Here is a 20830-nt window from a genome sequence, read left to right as displayed (position 1 = left end):
TGAGGGGAACAGGAGAGAGACACGGGGCATAAGCGGGGGGTGGAGGGGAACAGGAGGGAGACACAAGGCATGCGTGGGGGCTCGGGGAACAGGAGAGAGACGGGGCATGAGCAGGGAGTGGGAGGAACGGGAGGAAGCCAAGGAGCATGAGCGGGGGTTGGGGGAACAGGAGGAAGCCACGTGGAATGAGCGGTGTCTGGGGGGAACAGGAGAGAGATACGGAGCATGAGCGGGAGGTGGGGGGAACAGGAGAGAGACACTGGGCATGAGCAGGGGGTGGGGGAACAGGAGAGAGATATAGGGCATGAGCGGGGGGTGGGGGGAAAAGGAGGGAAACACGGGGCATGAGCGGGAGGTGGGGGGAACAGGAGAGAGACACGGGGCATGAGCGGGGGGTGGGGGGAACAGGAGAGAGACACGGGGCATGAGCAGGGGTAGGGGAACGGGAGGAAGACACGGGGCATGAGCGGGGGGTGGGGGGAATGGGAGAGAGACACGGGGCATGAGCAGGGGGTGAGGGGAACAGGAGAGAGACACGGGACATGAGCAGGGGGTGGGGGAATGGGAGAGAGACACGGGGCACAAGCGGGGGGTGAGGGGAACAGGAGAGAGACACGGGGCATGAGCGGGGGGTGGGGGGAACAGTAGGGAGAAACAGGGCATGAGCAGGGGTGGGGGAAGAGGAGGGAGACACGGGGCATGAGCGGGGGGTGGGGGGAACAGGAGAGAGACACGGGGCATGAGCGGGGGGTGGGGGGAACAGGAGAGAGACACGGGGCATGAGCAGGGGTAGGGGAACGGGAGGAAGACACGGGGCATGAGCGGGGGGTGGGGGGAACAGGAGAGAGACACGAGGGATGAGCAGGGAGTGGGGGGAACAGGAGAGAGACACGGGGCATGAGTGGTGGGTGGGGGGCAACAGGAGGGAGACAAGGGGCATGAGCGGGGGGTGTGGTCAACAGCAGGGAGACACGGGGCATGAGCGGGGGGTGGGGGGAACACGAGGGAGAAACGGGGTATGAGCGGGGGGTAACAGGAGAGAGACATGGGGCATGAGCTGGGGGGGCAACAGCAGGGAGACACAGGGCATGAGCGGAGGGTGGGGGGCAACAGCAGGGAGACACGGGGCATGAGCGGGGTGTGGGGGGAACATGAGGGAGATATGGGGCATGAGCGGGGGGTGGGGGGCAACAGCAGGGAGACACGGGTCATGACCAGGGGGTGGGGGGAAAAGCAGAGAGACACGGGGCATGAGCGGGGGTTGGCAGGAACACAAGGGAGACACGGGGCATGAGAGGGGGTTGGGGGGTAACAGGAGAGAGACACGGGCATGAGCGGGGGGTGGGGGGAAACAGCAGGGAAACACGGGGTACGACCGTGGGTGGGGGGCAACAGAAGGGAGACAAAGGGCATGACCGGGGGGTGGGGGGAAACAAGGGAGAGACACGGGGCATGAGAGGGGGGTGGGGGGTAACAGGAGATAGACACGGGGCATGAGAGGGGGGTGGCAGGTAACAGGAGAGAGACACAGGACATGAGCGGGGGTGGGGGGAACACGAGGGATACATGGGGCATGAGTGGGGGGTGGGGGGCAACAGCAGGGAGACACGGGGCATGACCGGGGGTGGGGGGCAACAGGAGAGAGACACAGGGCATGAGAGGGGGTGGGGGGTAACAGGAGAGAGACACGGGGCATGAGCAGGGGGTGGGGGGTAACAGGAGAGAGACACGGGACATGAGCGGGGGTGGGAGGGCAACTGCAGGGAGACACGGGGCATGAGCGGGGGGTGGGGAGAACAAGAGGGAGACACGGGGCATGAGCGGGGGTTGGGGGAACACGAGGGAGACACGGGGCATTAGCAGAGGGTGGGGGCAACAAGAGGGAGACACGGGGCATGTGCGGGGAGTGGGGGTAACAGGAGAGAGACACGGGGCATGAGCGGTGGGTGGGGGGCAAAAGGAGGGAGACACGGGGCATGTTCAGGGGGTGGGGGGAACACGAGGGAGACATGGGGCATGAGCGGGGGGTGGGGCGTAACAGGAGAGAGACACGGGGCATGAGTGGGGGTTGAGGGGCAACAGGAGGGAGACACGGGGCATGAGCAGGGGGTGGGGGGCTACATCAGGGAGACACGGTGCATGAGCAGGGGGTGGGGGAACACGAGGGAGACACGGGGCATGAGAGGGGGGTGGGGGGTAACAGGAGAGTGACACGGGGCAGGGGATGGGGGCAACAGCAGGGAGACACGGGGCATGGCCGGGGGGTGGGGGACAACAGGAGAGAGACACGGGGTATGAGCGGGGGGTGGGGGGCAACAGCAGGGAGACATAGGGCATGAGCGGGGGGTGGGGGAACACGAGGGAGACACGGGGCATGATCGGGGGCGGGGGGAACACGAGGTAGACACAGGGCATGAGGGGCAACAAGAGGGAGACACAGGGCATGAGCAGGGGGTGGGGGTAACAGGAGAGAGACCCGGGACATGTGCGGGGGTGGGGGGAAACAGGAGGGAGACATGGGGCATGAGCAGGGGGTGGGGGGTAACAGGAGAGAGACACAGGGCATGAGCGGCTGTGGGGGTCAACAGGAGGGAGACACGGGGCATGAGCGGGGGGTGGGGGGAACAGGAGGGAGACACGGAGCATGAGCGGGGGTTGGGGGGAACAGGAAGGAGACACGGGGCATGAGCGGTAGGTGGGGGGGAACAGGGGATACATGGGGCATGAGCGGGGTTGGGGGGACCACGAGGGAGACACGGGGCATGAGCGGGGGTGGGGGGAACGGGAGGGAGACACAGGGCATGAGCAGGGGGTGGGGGGAACAGGGGAGACACCGGGCATGAGCGGGGGTGGGGGGAAACAAGAGAGAGACACAGGCATGAGCGGGGGTTGGGGGGTACAGGAGGGAGACACGGGTAATGAGCGGGTGATGGGGGGAAACAAGAGAGAGACACAGGTAATGAACGGGGGTGGAGGGAACACGAGGGAGACACGGGCATGAGCGGGGGTGGGGGTACAGGAGGGAGACACGGGTAATGAGCGGGGGGTGGGGAGATACAGGAGGGAGACACTGGTAATGAGCAGGGGTGAGGGGAACGGGATATCCGCTCCTCGGTCATCCGCGGGCCACCGTGTACGATGGCGTGTCTCCCGCAAGTCTGCAGCAGCCTGGGACTTTCAGGAACTATAATCCACATGAGCCTCACACAGCCCCATTGGACGCCCCGCTGTCCTCTGATCTTATCGCATTGGAATTTTCGCTTGTTATGTTGTGATAATCACTTGTGAAGTCTGAAGTCACCGCAGAGCTTGCCACAGATGCCAATATACAAACAATAAACTAAGATGGCGTGCGTCTCTGAAAATAAGACGCACTGCATGCTTTACTACAGCCAATGGGAGAGCACGTCAGATGTCCGCGGACATCACGCAAGTGGCTTGCCCAATCCCCGTCCTGTCCCCGGAGTGAACAGGGAAGTGTGTCCACGAAGCGGACACAGATATCACTAATTTTTTCACTTACATTTTTGTCTTTTTAAAAAAAACTACTGGACGGATTTACACCAAATTTAAAAAGCATGCTTTCGGGACCAAGCCACTGCTCCTGCCGCAAATTTGGTGTAAATACGTCCAGCGGTTTGGGCTGTAGGCGTGAGCAAAGTTTTTTCCCATTATGTCTATGGGAAAAAAAATAAAAAAATACTTTTGGGATCCCCCCTATAACTTTCCCCCCCTAGACCAAACCTCACCAAACTTTGCAAACAAATTCAGAGTGGGCCATATACTTTTTTTGCAAAGTTTGGTGAGGATTCGTCCAGGGGGAGCAAAGTTATAAGCCGCCCAAAAAGTGCTCTTCCTATAATATATATATATATATATATATATATATATATATATATATATATATATATATATCTTTTTGATAAACCACGTCAAAGGTCAGACAAAAGAATAATTTATTTTCTTGTGACTCGAGATATTTCTCTGCAAATTCACAGCCAAGATAAAACATGCAGTACTCACATTGAGCTGATTCAGAAACAGGGTGGTGGCACTGGGAAGAAAGTATCAACAAAACACAGGAAACAATCAAAACAGCTAGAGAAACACAGCTGAGACTTGATTCCCTGGCCCTATCCTCTCCGATCCTATCAAAGTTCTGGAAACTGCTTCATGTAGCAGAGATATCTAGCCTCGTGCTTAAGAAGCTCCTGAAAGGTGGCTCGAGTTCCTGGCTGGCTCGCTGTGAATGAATATAACGTTTAACTTTGTCTCAGTTAAAACTATTCTAGCAAGTAAAATCTACAAATGTGTTGCTGCCCGAGCTATTGGGCAGAATAGGTGGGCATCTGGGTGTCCTATTCTGCTAATGGTTCTTTAGTCTGTGTTGCCAAGGAAGGGTCATGCAGGAAACTAGCGAGTTGGGGATCTCTGGAGACTAGAGGCAACTCTTTCATCTGCCTTGACAGTCATGCTTTTCACTATGTGACTGTAAGCAGCAGCAAGGGTCCATCAGAGGGGACCTGAGCCGGTCCTGGAGGTCTCAAATGGATGTATCCCCCGTCCAATGTTCTGCTCCTTCTCGGGTGTAAAAAATATTTGTTAACAGACATACAGATAAGTGGTGTCCCTTAAAACACGCAAAAACTAAAAAAAAAGTTCCCAACAAAATACAGCAAATGGCCTCCTCCTACTTCCACGCGCATAGCATCATGGGTACGTTCTGGCTCTGGTCAACAACGCAGTGCCACCTGCAGGTAATTTACTAGCATTGCTGTCTGATCTGAAGAGGAACTTCAAGGGAAAAGTGCATCTGTTAATGTGCATTCATTGCTCGGTGCAGGTGTGTTATATAAAGTTATGTGTTAGAGTTAAAATACAGGTTGCTCACCTATAAAATGCCTTCATTGGGAATGGCAATTACGTTTATATTCCTTAAAAAACTATTTTACTTCAAACGTCCGAAAACAGGGAATATAATTTTGCAACTTCAAAATCTAATCTGGAGCACTGTTTGTGAGTATTTTGCAGTATGTTTTGGACCAAGAGTTACATCACCATCTCTTTCAGGGAGAGGGAGACACGGGGCATGAGTGGGGGGATTGGGGGCAACAAGAGGGAGACACGGGGCATGAGCGGGGGTGGGGGTAACAGGAGAGAGACACGGGGCATGAGCGGTGGGTGGGGGGCAACAGGAGGGAGACACGGGGCATGAGCGGGGGTGGGGGGAACACGAGGGAGACATGGGGCATGAGTGGGGGGTGGGGAGCAACAGCAGGGAGACACAGGGCATGACCAGGGGGTGGGGGGCAACAGGAGAGAGACACGGGGCATGAGAGGGGGTGGGGGTAACAGGAGAGAGACACGGGGCATGAGCGGGGGGTGGGGGGTAACAGGAGAGAGACACGGGACATGAGCGTGGGGTGGGAGGGCAACAGCAGGGAGAAACGGGGCATGAGCGGGGGGTGGGGGGAACAAGAGGGAGACACGGGGCAGGGGGAACACGAGGGAGGTTGCCCTCCCACCCCACGGTAACAGGATGAGCGTGGGGTGGGAGGGCAACAGCAGGGAGAAACGGGGCATGAGCGGGGGGTGGGGGGAACAAGAGGGAGACACGGGGCATGACCTGGGGTTGGGGGGAACACGAGGGAGACACGGGGCATTAGCAGAGGGTGGGGGCAACAAGAGGGAGACACGGGGCATGTGCGGGTGGTGGGGGTAACAGGACAGAGATACGGGAACAAGAGGGAGACACGGGGCATGACCTGGGGTTGGGGGGAACACGAGGGAGACACGGGGCATTAGCAGAGGGTGGGGGCAACAAGAGGGAGACACGGGGCATGAGCGGGGGATGGGGGCAAAAGGAGGGAGACACGGGGCATGAGCAGGGGGTGGGGGGAACACGAGGGAGACACGGGGCATGAGTGGGGGTGGGGACAACAGCAGGGAGACACGGGGCATGAGCGGGGGATGGAGGGCGACAGCAGCGAGACACAGGGCATGACATTTGGTGGGGGGACAACAGGAGAGTGACATGGGGCATGAGCGGGGGGTGGGGGGAACATGAGGGAGACACGGGGCATGATCGGGGGTGGGGGGAACATGAGGGAGACACAGGGCATGAGGGGTAACAAGAGGGACACACGGGGCATGTGCGGGGGGTGGGGGTAACAGGAGGGAGACACGGGACATGTGCGGGGGTGGGGGGCAACAGGAGGGAGACATGGGGCATGAGCAGGGGTGGGGGAACACGAGGGAGACACGGGGCATGAGCAGGGGGTAGACGGGTTACCAGGAGAGAGACACGGGGCATGAGCAAGGGTGGGGGTCAACAGGAGGGAGACACAGGGCATGAGCGGGGGGAAGGGGGGAACAAGGGAGACACAGGGCATGAGCGGGGGTGGGGGAACACGAGGGAGACACGGGGAATGAGCGGGGGTGGGGGGAACGGGAGGGAGACACAGGGCATGATCGGGGGGTGGGAGGGGACAGGGGAGACACGAGGCATGAGCAGGGGGTGGGGGGAAACAAGAGAGAGACACAGGCATGAGCGGGGGTTGGGGGTACAGGAGGGAGACACAGGTAATGAGCGGGTGATGGGGGAAACAAGAGAGAGACACTGGTAATGAGCGGGGGGTGGAGGGAACACGAGGGAGACACGGGCATGAGCGGGGGGTGGGGGGTACAGGAGGGAGACACGGGTAATGAGCGGGGGGTGGGGGGTTACAGGAGGGAGACACGGGTAATGAGCAGGGGTGAAGGGAACGGGATATCCGCTCCTCGGTCCTCCGCAGGCCACTGTGTACGATGGCGTGTCTCCTGCAAGTCTGCAGCAGCCTGGGACGTTCAGGAACTATAATCCACATGAGCCTCACACAGACCCATTGGACGCCCCGCTGTCCTCTGATCTTATCGCATCGGAATTTTCGCTTGTTATGTTGTGATAATCACTTGTGAAGTCTGAAGTCACTGCAGAGCTTTCCACAGATGCTAATATACAAACAATAAACTAAGATGGCGTGTGTCTCTGAAAATAAGACGCACTGCACGCTTTACTACAGCCAATGGGAGAGCACGTCAGATGTCCGCGGACATCACGCAAGTGGCTTGCCCAATCCCCGTCCTGTCCGTGGAGCGAACAGGGAAGTGTGTCCATGAAGCGGACCAGATATCACTAATTTTTTTCACTTACATTTTTGTCTTTTTAAAAAAAAATCTACTGGATGGATTTACACCAAATTTTAAAAAGCATGCTTTCGGGACCAAGCCACTGCTCCTGCCGCAAATTTGGTGTAAATACGTCCAGCGGTTTGGGCTGTAGGCGTGAGCAAAGTTTTTTCCCATTATGTCTATGGGAAAAAAAATAGTTTTGGGATCCCCCCTATAACTTTGCCCCCCCTAGACCAAACCTCACCAAACTTTGCAAACAAATTCAGAGTGGACCATATACTTCTTTTGCAAAGTTTGGTGAGGATTCGTCCAGGGGGAGCGAAGTTATAAGCCGCCCAAAAAGTGCTCTTCCTATAATATATATATGTATTCTTTTTGATAACCCACGTCAAAGGTCAGACAAAAGAATAATTTATTTTCTTGTGACTAGAGATATTTCTCTGCAAATTCACAGCCAAGATAAAACATGCAGTACTCACATTGAGCTGATTCAGAAACAGGGTGGTGGCACTGGGAAGAAAGTATCAACAAAACACAGGAAACAATGAAAACAGCTAGAGAAACACAGCTGAGACTTGATTCCCTGGCCCTATCCTCTCCGATCCTATCAAAGTTCTGGAAACTGCTTCATGTAGCAGAGATATCTAGCCTTGTGCTTAAGAAGCTCCTGAAAGGTGGCTCGAGTTCCTGGCTGGCTCGTTGTGAATGAATATAACTTTTAACCTTGTCTGAGTTAAAACTATTCTAGCAAGTAAAATCTACAAATGTGTTGCTGCCCGAGCTATTAGGCAGAATAGGTGGGCATCTGGGTGTCCTATTCTGCTAATGGTTCTTTAGTCTGTGTTGCCAAGGAAGGGTAATCCAGGAGACTAGCGAGTTGGGGATCTCTGGAGACTAGAGGCAACTCTTTCATCTGCCTTGACAGTCATGCTTTTCACTGTTTGACTGTAAGCAGCAGCAAGGGTCCATCAGATGGGACCTGAGCCGGTCCTGGAGGTCTCAAATGGATGTATCCCCCGTCCAATGTTCTGCTCCTTCTCGGGTGTAAAAAATATTTGTTAACAGACATACAGATAAGTGGTGTCCCAGGAACATTTACTCCCTTAAAACACGCAAAAACTAAAAAAAAGAAAGTTCCCAACAAAATACAGCAAATGGCTTCCTCCTACTTCAGCGCGCATAGCTTCATGGGTACATTCTGGCTCTGGTCAACAACACAGTGCCACCTGCAGGTAATTTACTAGCATTGCTGTCTGATCTGAAGAGGAACTTCAAGGGAAAAGTGCATCTGTTAATGTGCATTCATTGCTCGGTGCAGGTGTGTTATATAAAGTCATGTGTTAGAGTTAAAATACAGGTTGCTCACCTATAAAATGCCTTCATTGGGAATGGCAATTACGTTTATATTCCTTAAAAAACTATTTTACTTCAAACGTCCGAAAATAGGGAATATAATTTTGCAATTTCAAAATATAATCTGGAGCACTGTTTGTTAGTATTTTGCAGTCTGTTTTGGACCAAGAGTTACATCACCATCTCTTTCAGTATAAAAATGACCAAAAGATGCAGCGATTCCCCCTCCAAAAAAAACTACCATGTGTTGATACAGAGTAACTCACAAAAGCTACTACTGCAAAAACATCACAGACAGTAAATCTTTTTTGTTTGGCTGAGATTCAACCTTTCAAATATTTAGTACAAAAGAAAATAAATTTTGATATACAATCATTGCAATTCATCATTTCACACTAAAATTTCTTTTTTCCATCACATAAAAATAAACATTCTTTAGACTTTTGACAATCACATTAATAAAGAATGGTAGATAAAAATGTTACTAATCTAATGTATATTGCAGAGCGATCACTATTAATTAAATGACCCCAAATTTCTTCATCAGAGCGAAAACAGTGAAGCTGCAGCAGATTTTTAAAATATGTTTGCCGTAAGTCTTTCAAAGCCGGACAGCGCACTACTAAGTGCGTTAGAGACTCAATGAGTTCATTATTTTTACAAAAGCGGCACCATTTACATTTCTTCAATTCACAGTCCCGTCCGGCCATAATTTCATATGTAGGATAGAGATTTAGGCACATTCTTAACAATTGTAGTCTCACAAAATGAGATGGACATTTTTGTAGGTATTTTTCCATTGCACCCATTTTTTTTGGAAGGAAAATTAAAGAAGAGTAATCAGCAAATTTTTTACACATATCTTGAGTCACAATCCAATCATTTACAAACAGTGTTTTCTTAGCTTTAGAAGGATTCAAAATTAGCAATTGCAAAGAGATATTGGCATCAGTTAAAGTTTTAAGTACACATTTGTACCACACTTTTGGGAATTTATCACTTGACATTAGGAGAAAGTGTGCAATGGTGTTCAACACATTCTTCTCAGAGGCACCTACCAGGCACTTCCTAAAGAAACAACACATTTTCCACATTACATGACAATAGATTGAACACGTTCCCAATTCTAGTCTCAACAAAGCAATGGGTGTGCAATTTGGGAGTTTGAAAACAGATTTCCAAAATAATCCTTCATACCTGTCCCAATAGTTTATTGGTTGAGGTATTTAAGATTCAGTCCCATAAGACATTATGGGAATTACTTTTTGTTTATAAAACAATAATATGTGATTGGTTGTAAACTTCCCATATTTGCGCATTATGATGGAAGCTTGAAAGACCAATGTTTGAATTTTGGCACTCAAAATGGAAATCTTCAGCTGAGACTCTGGACTGCCTGAAAAATATAGGCCAAGGTATTTATAGTTATTAACTACACAGAGATTATGCTTATTTAAAGTCAATTTACAGCGTTTAGTAGCTTTCTTTCTTTTGTTCTTCTGGCAAATAACCACCTGAGTTTTTTCCATATTGATAACTAAATTGTTTTCTCTGCTGTAGTTCTCTAAATATTTAAGTACATTCTGGAGGCCTCTAGGGGTCTGTGATACAAGCACCAGATCATCAGCATAAAGGATCCATTTGATTTTTTGTGTTCCCAGTTTAGGTGCGTCACTTTCTATGTCATTGAATTCATACCCCAAATCTAGTAAGAATAGATTAAAGATCGTAGAGGCTAAAATGCAACCTTGTTTGACGCCACTTTCCGAATTGACACTGTTAGACGATAGTCCTTCTAGAGTTAGTCTAATTTGGAAAGTTGTGTTAGAGTGAAGCTCTTCTATTATTCTTTGTAGTGACTGGGGACAGCCATGCCTTCTTAGTTTAGAGAATAGTAGATTCCGATCAACAGAGTCAAATGCACAACGGAAATCAACAAAAGCCATATATAGCTTTTGATTTTGGTTGATGTATTTTGCTCTTAACATATTGAGAACTATCACGTTAGGAGTGGTACCAAGACCAGACACGAACCCTGTTTGAAATGGGTCGCGCATATTAATGAATTCAGCCATGTATTTAGTTCTTTCAGAACAATTCGGGTATAGATTTTTCCCGGCGCATCAAGCAGCGCAATCGGCCTGTAACTCACCGGTTTCTCTCGATTGCCCTTTTTATAAAGAGGAACTATGATGGAATGTTTCCAAGAGCAAGGAATAATTTGAGAGTGGTTGATTTGTTCGAAAATGGAAAATAAGATGTTAGTCCATAATTCCGGGTTTTATTTGAATATATAATTTGACAGGCCGTCGGGCCCTGGAGCTCTTGATGCGCTAATTGTTTGAATGTAATACAGTATATCTGTTCTGTCCATGTTAAGATAGAAGGGAGAAGCTTTAGGTCTAATATACACAGAAACTTTCTGAATGGGAGGTGCAAAAATGTTCTGAAAATAGTCTACCCATATAGCTTCTGAGACATGTTGGATTTGTTTACAATGTTGTTGAGACATGGTTGACTCATTTATAACTTTCCAAATTCGGGTTGTGTTATTATCTTTTATGAATTTGAGCATTTGTTCTCCATCTGCTTGTAACATTTGTGCTTTTTGATGTCGAAGCCAGTTTTTGTAGTTAGTTTTTAGGTGCCTAAGCTTTTGGTATCAAATACACGATGGTAACTGCTCCGCCTTCTGCTTTTCCTTACGAAAAAGTGCTTTCCTTTCCTTTATTGTGGAATCAAACACATGGTTTCTAGGCTTATGTTGTATTTGCCTATTAATTTATTGACTCATTATATACAACATTTCATAATAGACAGAACTGGGAGCTGGGTGTATAATATCGCTAACAAAAGCTGCTTCCAGCGTTAAACCGAATTGTGTAACGTATCTGTAGTTCAGCATATTCTATTGATACTATTATTTGCCATTACAGAATGCCCCCATTTTGTGTTTGTAGATGGTAGTTGCCATTGTGGAATAAACCATTGTAGGCAAAGAAAATCATGATCACTGTTTCTCGTTTGTTCAATTTGGAATTCAGACAGGTATGAGGAGAGTGAATTGTTTATGTAAATGTAGTCAATAATTCCACTGGCACCTCTTTGAGACCAGGTGTTTTGGGACGGATAATCTTTAGTGCCTGTCCCATTCATAATAATGAAACCTCTTTTGTTCATTAAATGGTTCCAAAGTGCTCTCCGTTTTTGTTTGGTAACCTTTGTCTTTGTTAAGCAGTGGAGATTTAAATCGCCCGCTATGATGGTATGAGCTATTTTTGGAACAGAAGTGATATAATCCAAAATGGTTGACATTATGGTAACAAACTCAGACTCTTCAGTTCTTATAGGGTTCCAGTAAAGATTAACCAGAGCATAAAGGATGGAATGAATTGACACAATGGTTAATTGAGTGTAATAGTTTGGAGAATATTTGTGTATAATGGATATGTGACCACTAATTTTCGTGGCGGTGAGAAGGCCACTCATCGGACGGCCTCTGGGGCCTTTGAGAGCCACAGTGGAATGTAATTCATGGTTGTCCCATAAAATTGAGTTTGTGATCCAGGTCTCCTGTAACATTACAATGTCATATTCAGAAAGTACATTATCCTTATTTCCAAGTAAATGATTAAATCCACAAGTGTTCCAGGAGACAAGCGATATTGAATCTTTCATATCCTCTTGCTCTAGTTAACTTTTGGTTACATTACATTGCCATTGACATTTTTGATTTGCATCATATTCAGAATCTTGGTTAACATCACTAAGGCACCAAGTGACATTTTTTTTGGAGCCTTCTTTGGAAAGTTAGTTTAACACAGCATCATCTTGTGATTCACACATGACAAGGAAACCCATTGAGAATAGCACTTCTTTCGCTTGCCAAACAAGATTTTTAATCACTCTAGAATGGAACCATAGTCTGACTGTACTTCGCTGGTTCGAAGCAATGAATTCAACTTGTTCTATATCAGAAATGATTATGTCATTCAGTGAGTCAATATCAAAAAATAATTCCAGAATACTTTGACGGTTTAAGGTTTATTGAGGATATGGCTTGGGGCGACAGCTCAAGAGCAATGAGCCCAGATTGTGATAACTGGGTTTGATTTGTGTTTTCTCTTGAGATGTTGTTGTGTTTTTCTTTTGTAGTATAGGGTGGTTTACTTATTTCAACATTTGATTTGGTAGGAAGCAACGATTTTAACATTTGAGCTATTTCAGCCCCATGGTCTTCCTTGTAATTAGTCAATTTTACATTACCAACGGTGTGCCTACCTGCACAAGATGTTTTGTTCAAATTCGATGGTAAAGTTTTGTAATTTCTAGACTCACATTTATTGACTTCTTCAACATTACTTTGACACACACATGGATTAGGAGACAACGAGGGCTTGCAAGTGAATTCAGGAACTGTGAGGTCTCTCTGAACTGAGCATTGAGTCATATATGCATCAACTGCCTTTCTAATCTCCCCCCGTCGTGAGACTGAGCTCTCTTTTTCAACATGTGACAGGTGACCATTCAGTTCAGGGATTGGTGGTTTAGTCACTATATTGGATGGAGTATCTTTATACATATTTGCATGAAAATGCACTGCTTTAATTAAGTCATCCAACGGTTCATCAGGAGTCACTTTTTTAATGGAAAAAAGAGAAGCAGCATTCGGTTGTTGTTTACGGGCTTGCGCCAGTAATAGATATTTTTTTGCAACAGCCAAGGAAGCTAATTGTGAGCTTGAATTGGGTACTTTCAGATGTTTCATGAACTGCTTGGAAGCAGCTGTCATTGACTGTTTTGAACCCTTGATGGTTTTTGGTTTCTTGGTCGCTATGCTAGATGCTTTTTTGGAGCTCATTTGCTTTGCGACATGATCTTTTTTTGAACAAATGGTATAGACTTCATTATCAACCGTATTTATAGGAGTCTTGTTACCCTGTTTTTCTGTGACGACCGGGTCAATTGGAACGTTGGCAATTTGTTCAACAATAATGTTAGGAAAGTAGGGAAGTACTGGATTACATAGGTTAATTCCAGAGCTTAATTGACCTTTCGCAACAATTCCTGGGGATGTGGCAAAATCAACCATTTCCTTACATTTTGTTTTTTTGGATAATGTAGTGATCACGGCGTCATGCAGCAATAATGCAGTGTCATGTGTTGATTGCCAAGTTACTACAGAGTTAAGTAGATCAGTTTGCACTTTTATTTTATCATTCAGTGTATCGAATAATTTAATCAAAGTGTTCATGGTTGTGTGCATAGCTTCGAAAGACATGATAACTACTTTAGACAGACCCTTGTGCATTGGCTGAAGTTGTTGGATTTAGAAATGATGATGATGATGATGACACACATTGGTTCTGATGAGTGATTTCAGAAATGTTAGGTGAAAATGATCATTTCTCTGCTAGAACATGGTTTGAAAAATCACTCTGAGAGTTAACTAAATCAATAGTCACAGGCACAACATTGTGTGGTGCAGAGGCAGAGGTGGAACGATTTCCCATGGCGACACTAGTGCGTGGCCTTGATTCCCCTCTCAGTAGGGTACTGTCTGTCAAAGAAATGTCACAAGCTGTGATTTCAATCACATCTTCTGCATCCTGTGTTGGTATCGGAGTTACTACAACTTCGGCACCATTATTATCCGACTGACCACTAAGTGTATTGGCATTAGAAGTGGGTATTTGAGGATTAGTACAGGTAGCAGCAGGTACAGAGGGGAAGCAGAAGGTACAAATGTCAGGGGAGTTAATACCAGAATCCTTGTTGCTGCTTCTTTTTCGACGCCCAGAAGCTACTTTGGGTGTAGAACATGCGAGCGCAGCATTATCAGATGTGGTGGTATGAGGGTTAGTTTCAGACATTTCTGTATTGTCTCTAAATCGAGCGGACCTCCAAACATTTAGAAATAAGGGTATTCCTGTTCTTAAGGTGTAAATATTCTGCATAGCTTACCAGAGAAGATGAGGCACACTAACAGGAAAATTGGGCCACTCAAAAATAAATTCCTTCTTCAAATGTCTCACAGGTTACTTTACAAGAGAAAGCTTATATTAGAGATCAAGCGTAGACCTTGGATTATTATGCACTGGGCTCTATAGTGCTGCACCGACGCTTTGCCGCGCACCGCGAACAGCAAACAGTACTTTCGAGGTACTTCTGCGGTGCATGCGTGAATGCGCAGGAGCGAATGTATTTATACCGCACAACCTCAGATTGAGGGGGCGGGTTTAAGGACAGCCAAGAGCCTAAGGACACAAAAAAAGGACAGTGTATGAGGGCGAAGCTCAAGGAAGGAGCATGGAGACACGATAAACAGTCTTTCACAGTCTTTCACAGTCTTTCAATGTTCAATGTTAAATTGAACTAGCAATTTTGCTTACTTTTCATAAAGCTGTAGTAGCAAAATAGTGTTGCAGTGAAAGAATTCCTCCTGCAAGCCGTTCAACACTTGCACAGTCCGGCGAACACGCTGTAGATAAAACGCCAGAGATGGGCAGTGGAACTTTCAGACATAGACAGCAAACAGTACTTTCGAGGTACTTCCGAAATACATCGAATTGAAATGTACAAAGGTAAGAACATGTATGACTATACTTCAAAGGAGTTACAGGATTAAAAAATGAAAGGGTTGCAAGCTTAAAGTCCATTACTACCAATGCATATAGCTTTCTGCGCTCCGATTGGTTAATCAACAAGCTTTACCTTATGTTATATCTCGCCGCCTTCCACACCTTCTGAGACATTCTTTTCGCTTTTACCTGTTCCCTCTCTGCTGTCCTCTCATCGTGGCGCTCTTCTCAAACCACCACAGTCTCCATCTTCTGGCCTGTTTTGCATACTGAACCAGCCCCTTGCCTTGCTCCACTCCAAATCACCATACTTATGCCTGGTTACCGCATCTGGCATGATGTCGTCTATGCGCACATCTCCACAGTGACATTGTGTGGAGATGTCACAACGTCATCTCCACACAATGATTATAGCAGAACACCCTTGGCCTGTCCTTTGTCTATTTCATTGTGCACCACGTAAGTGCTCCAGACCCCATCCTACCAGGCTTCCTGAAATTATTACTCTGGGACCCCATGCTGATTGTCCTGAGGTACTAATAGTTATAATCCACTCTGCGGGGGCGCTACTTTCTGGTAAATGCAGGTGGGATCTTTGTAAGACCTTTGCTTCCCTCAGGCCTGTAACTTGGTACACAGGTCATTTGAGCTGGTAAAGCAGCCCACCTACCCCCTTGTTTTTTTGTTGCACAAATACATTTGAATTGTGAGCCATTAAGTTGCTGGTTTTCACTGAGTAGGGGATAGCCTCCTACTGCCTGCAGAGGGGAAACAGTGAGGGTGCTGGCATTATATAATAAAAAAAGAGCAAAACGAGGGTCAGCAATGCGCATGTTAATGCATAGAAGCAGGTGGGCCCTTTGTAGAGTTAGGAACATTGAGGTGAACTGACCTTTCTGACAGCGGCAAAGACTAAACATTAATAGTCTACAGGGGATTTCAACCTTACAGGATATCGTTTGTCTAAGAAAAGGACCGGATTCACAGTCTCAAAGAGAACCAAACCAGGACACACATTTTGATTGCTGGGTCCCCATTTATGTATTAATAATAATGATAATAATAATAATAATAATAATAATAATAATAATAATAATCATCATCATCATCATCATCATCTTTCATTGCAAAAGGAAATATGGCTTCAAGCAATGGGAGATGCCCCAACTCTTGTTCATCGGGCAAACCATCTTGAAATCCTCTTGGACTCTGGGCTATAAATGAGTATCTAATTTCAGCAGTGGTGAAGTCATAGTTATTCGAAGCAGAGATTCTATAGCAAATGGCTCAGTACTGTTGTGGTTTATTACGCGGTCACACTCAACTCAGGGAGTTCCTTTCCCCCAATCAAGGTGGCGCACAATACAGCACTATCAGTTTGTTAAGGTTCCCTTTGGTAAGGCCTCCAACCCGTCTCGCTCCCAACCCCATCAAATACCCGGTGCCACAATGGACTAGGAACCATGCCGGTGTGTAGTCAGAATATAGATTTATTAATTTATTTAAACCAAATTTGACAAACATACTAACATCAGCCACCAATGCTGTGGCAACACAAGAACAAAAATGACTTCCGTAATGGCACCGACACAGAGATAATACTGAGATAAGCAGTCACAATTTCCTGCAGCTTTCTTTTCAAATTGCTCACCAATACAGAAAACAAGCAATTCAAAACACACAGTGATTGCTGATTTGGTTATAATGTGTTTTCCCCAGCAACTGACCACCCTCCAAACATCAATTAGACTTGGTCCCTCTGAATTGAAGGCCAGTGGCAGAGAGTGGGGACACACTGGGAAAATCGTTTTGATATTCTGATACAGGCACACTTTGGAAAAAGGAATTCAAGGAGTAAAATTGTTGTTTCACTTATTACCGCAGAAGCAATATTAGGGAATGAAAACCAAATGGGAAAAGTGGTTTTTCCACACCTTAAAAGAATAGGCATGGCTTTGTGGTTTGGGGCAGAGCACTTTGGGAACAAAGGGGCAATATTAGTTTTCCCACCATGCACGCAAAGGAAATACAAGGCTTCACACTTGTGATTTAAAATGAAGTGAATCAATGGGGAATTATGTTTTGGAACCTGCACACTCACTTGGAAACAGGGTTTTCGGATTAATTCTTTTGGCAAATCGTTATGTCTACACCAGCTCAAAACACACTGGGACGATCTTGTTGGGTTTGAATGCTAACAAAACACATCCCGTGATTTCTAGAGGGGAATTGATTGATTTACTTTAATTAAATATGCTAAGGATCTACACAAACAGGATATTTTGTTATGTGGAAATAACTAAAACAATGCTTGAAAATGCAGGGCCTATACAATCTGTGGATTTGGGGATAGTTGTGCTTACAGGCGAGGCCTTGTAATGGGCATCAGGGAACAGCAGGGCACCTCTGGGACAGCAAGGGTGTCAGTCAAGGATAGTCCCTTCTGGCTCCTACAAGGGGTCCCAGTCAGCTTCTATCTCTCCTGGTCCCCGACTCCAATGCAAGATTTGGGGAATCACTGCTTGGGTGTTTCTCACAGGAGTTCAGCAGCAGATTAAGTGTTGGAATAAGTGGTAAAGCCCAGTCCTGATGCAAACTGGTTTACTTATAGGGCAAATTATATCACTAACATGTCATGATTCCCACAAAAGGGATTGGCTGGTTTCCTCTACTCACCTTCCACCTGTGTGCTAATAGGACAAGGATATGAGGGATGTGAACGCTGTGGGAGGAGAAAGCTTTGTCATACCAAACTGACATGTGGGCTTGGCCTGTTTACACTCTAAAATTCTATCAACATGGCAAGTGCCCTAATTTTTCAAATCTTTACATGTATGGATATATTTCTAAGAACTACATTTTAAGACAAATCAGATAATGCTAATCTGAAGTCGACACGCCCTTCCTATCCAGAGATACATGTTTTCTTTGTTTGCTCAGGAGCCGTATCAGTGAAAAATATGCTACTTCATAGTTCCCATGTTAATTTTGTCCTTCACCCTCACACCAACTTTAAAATCTTTCGGAATCAAGGGAAGGCCCAAATCAAATTTTCCTTAATAATTTCTGTTATGTTTATCACACAGAAATGGTTCAACAGGGGTTACTGTCACCTTTAATAAAAGTCTGGAATTACTATTGTGGCACATACACTACCCTTTTATGCAATAATATGTATTTTTCTATTAACTAAAATCCAGCCTCACATTTGATCTTAAAGTTTCATTTCCCTTTAAGCATGTGATCCGCCAGAGGCTGGCTCATGTTTATCTTTGCCTGTCCCCCCATGGCCTTGTAATAACCCTGGCTGCAACTCTAATGGACATTTTATGGGAGTTGTGATCTCAAGGTCACTTCTGCTGAAAGAACAGGCATGGTTTCATCTATTTCCACTGTGGTTTAAATCTAGGCAGTGTATTTCTTTATATTTTTTCAAGCCATGGAACTGATTGATTGTTAAAAACCAGATCTCCAGGACCAGCAGAGAAATGGTCTTGGAGGTAAAGTTTCAGGAGAAATGACTGGCTGCATGTAAAATTCTGCAAGAAATGGCTTTTAAACTCACACACAATGCATTTTACTGGACATTGTATAAGGCACCTGGGTCTTATATCCATGTGTAATGAACTTCTTTAGTCTCACAGTTGCAAAAGACATGAGTATCACTTCGGGATTGTCCATATGTATAGGGCAGTTATGTGAGAAATCCATATTCCAACTCAGAAAGTCTAGTAGGAACTTCTCTCTGCATGCTGTCATTTGGATGAGGAAAAAGGAAGTTCTTTTACTTCTTATAATTGCAATAAGCTTGGTTTCACTTGAGATTACTGGAGCACAATCTGCTATTACGTTGAAGATAATGTACACACAGCTATCTGTCTCTTTAAGGACAAAGTGTAGCTTTCCATGCATTTAGTAAAACAGCATTGTCAGCCACTTCTCTTTCTTTTCCTTGTGGAAATGAACTGCGCATATCTTCGCACTTTTGAACTTCCCAGCATATGTCTCCTTCATTTGAGATGTAGGCCTGTATTTTGGTTCAATAGGCCTCATGGATGACATCGCCATTTTTGGGCTTGATTTAGACTTCAATGGGACTTTACCAATCACTGTGGCTTTTTTATTTCTGGCATTCAGGGGCTATATTTCACCCCACCGTACCCTCGCTTCTGGTACAAGTGCAGACTGTGGTTTGCCCAGTACTATCAGTACTGTATCATGCTGATGCCTATAACTCGGTCACTCGTTACACGCCCCCTGCAGGAGTGTAGACTGCTGCTGTCAACAGTTCCGTAATCTGCTGTGTTGCTCAAATTGAGCCCAAGGGCTATCCAGTGGGGCGATGACATGCCCTACAAGTCTGGAAATATAGTCATCATCAGCATCAACAGCAAAATATATGTCAACTCCAAATTAACAAACATGGTCACAGCCACTCAGATGGAAACACATAGTGGAGGGGGCTAAATAAACACCCACAAGCCAAACACTGAAGGAGAGGCTCCAAAATATAAATAGCGATGTAGGCAGGTTGCATATGAATATAAAAGGTAGAAAGCAACATGTTCTCTGCAGACAGCATTTTTGTTACATTTAATAAGAATAATATTGCATGGAAGAACATTGCATGGGCGATTAAGCAATTTTTCTCAATTTTAATGTATCCTAAATAAAAGTAATCTTTCTCAAGGATATGATCCGGCAATCTTTCATGGCACTCATTTCGGCCATCATGTTGTGCTTGCAACATAAAGTATACATTATCCTTCTCTAAGGTGTCTTGGACGCTGGCTTCTCAATTTCAGTTGTGCGGTCCTTGCTGCGCTGTGAAAGCCATGTCCAACCGTGCTCTTTGCGTTTAGGGATTCTGCTCTTGTAGAAGCCTGCCTTTTGCCACGCTGAAGTGCATTGCTGCTCTGCAATGTACAGGCAGCTAAGGTAAGAGGCTGGTCCTTTTTTGGTATGAGCGTAACACACACCGCTGCCATCACCCACCTCCTGCAGGTGACCCAATAATCCAGGAGTCCCCACATTCACCCCAATTCTTGTGCATATGTTGGTGGCAGCAGTATCAACTTTTTGCCTAACTCCACTGCTTACTGGATATAATTCACTAACCTGCACAGTCCTGAATGTCATTTAATGTATTAATGCATAAAGTGTGCATACTCCTGTTCATACCACCTTTTTAAAACTATATTTGTCTGGTTTTGGTAATAGATGTTAAGGAACTTTGTTAAGGTCAAATAGTTGTAATGTTAGCGCATCTCTACAATCATCATATCGTAATTGACAATGCTGCCATGCATTCCTAGACATCAGACTGACTGTTCAGCCCATGCTACTCTGGGTCAACAATGGCACTTTGAGCCCCTACTTTGACTTTGGACTAAGGGTGGATTTGCTGTTTTTGTTGGGGAACAAAGGTACTCTCTCCACTTCATAGGAACCCCATGTGCATGCAACATTGGGGCTCTGGTGTGTGAAGGGCTTCCCACTATGAATGGGATGTACTTGCAGGGGTATATCTCTTCACAAATGTCAGTTACACTTTACACACTCTGCTGCCACCAACCAAAAGACGCATAAGATCGATGCCACTCTGTTGCCACTGGTCATATCGGCCCATTCATTGGCACCGTCTATGCCACCTTTACCTACTTCTGTGCGTGGACAACCCTTAAGCACTGGTTAACCTGCAACTTTCCAAGGCCGGTCAAAATGTT

Source organism: Ambystoma mexicanum, chromosome 1p, assembly GCF_040938575.1.
Source record: "Ambystoma mexicanum isolate Mex_15411 chromosome 1p, UKY_AmexF1_1, whole genome shotgun sequence".
NCBI lineage: Eukaryota > Metazoa > Chordata > Amphibia > Caudata > Ambystomatidae > Ambystoma > Ambystoma mexicanum.
This window is presented reverse-complemented; position numbering follows the sequence as displayed.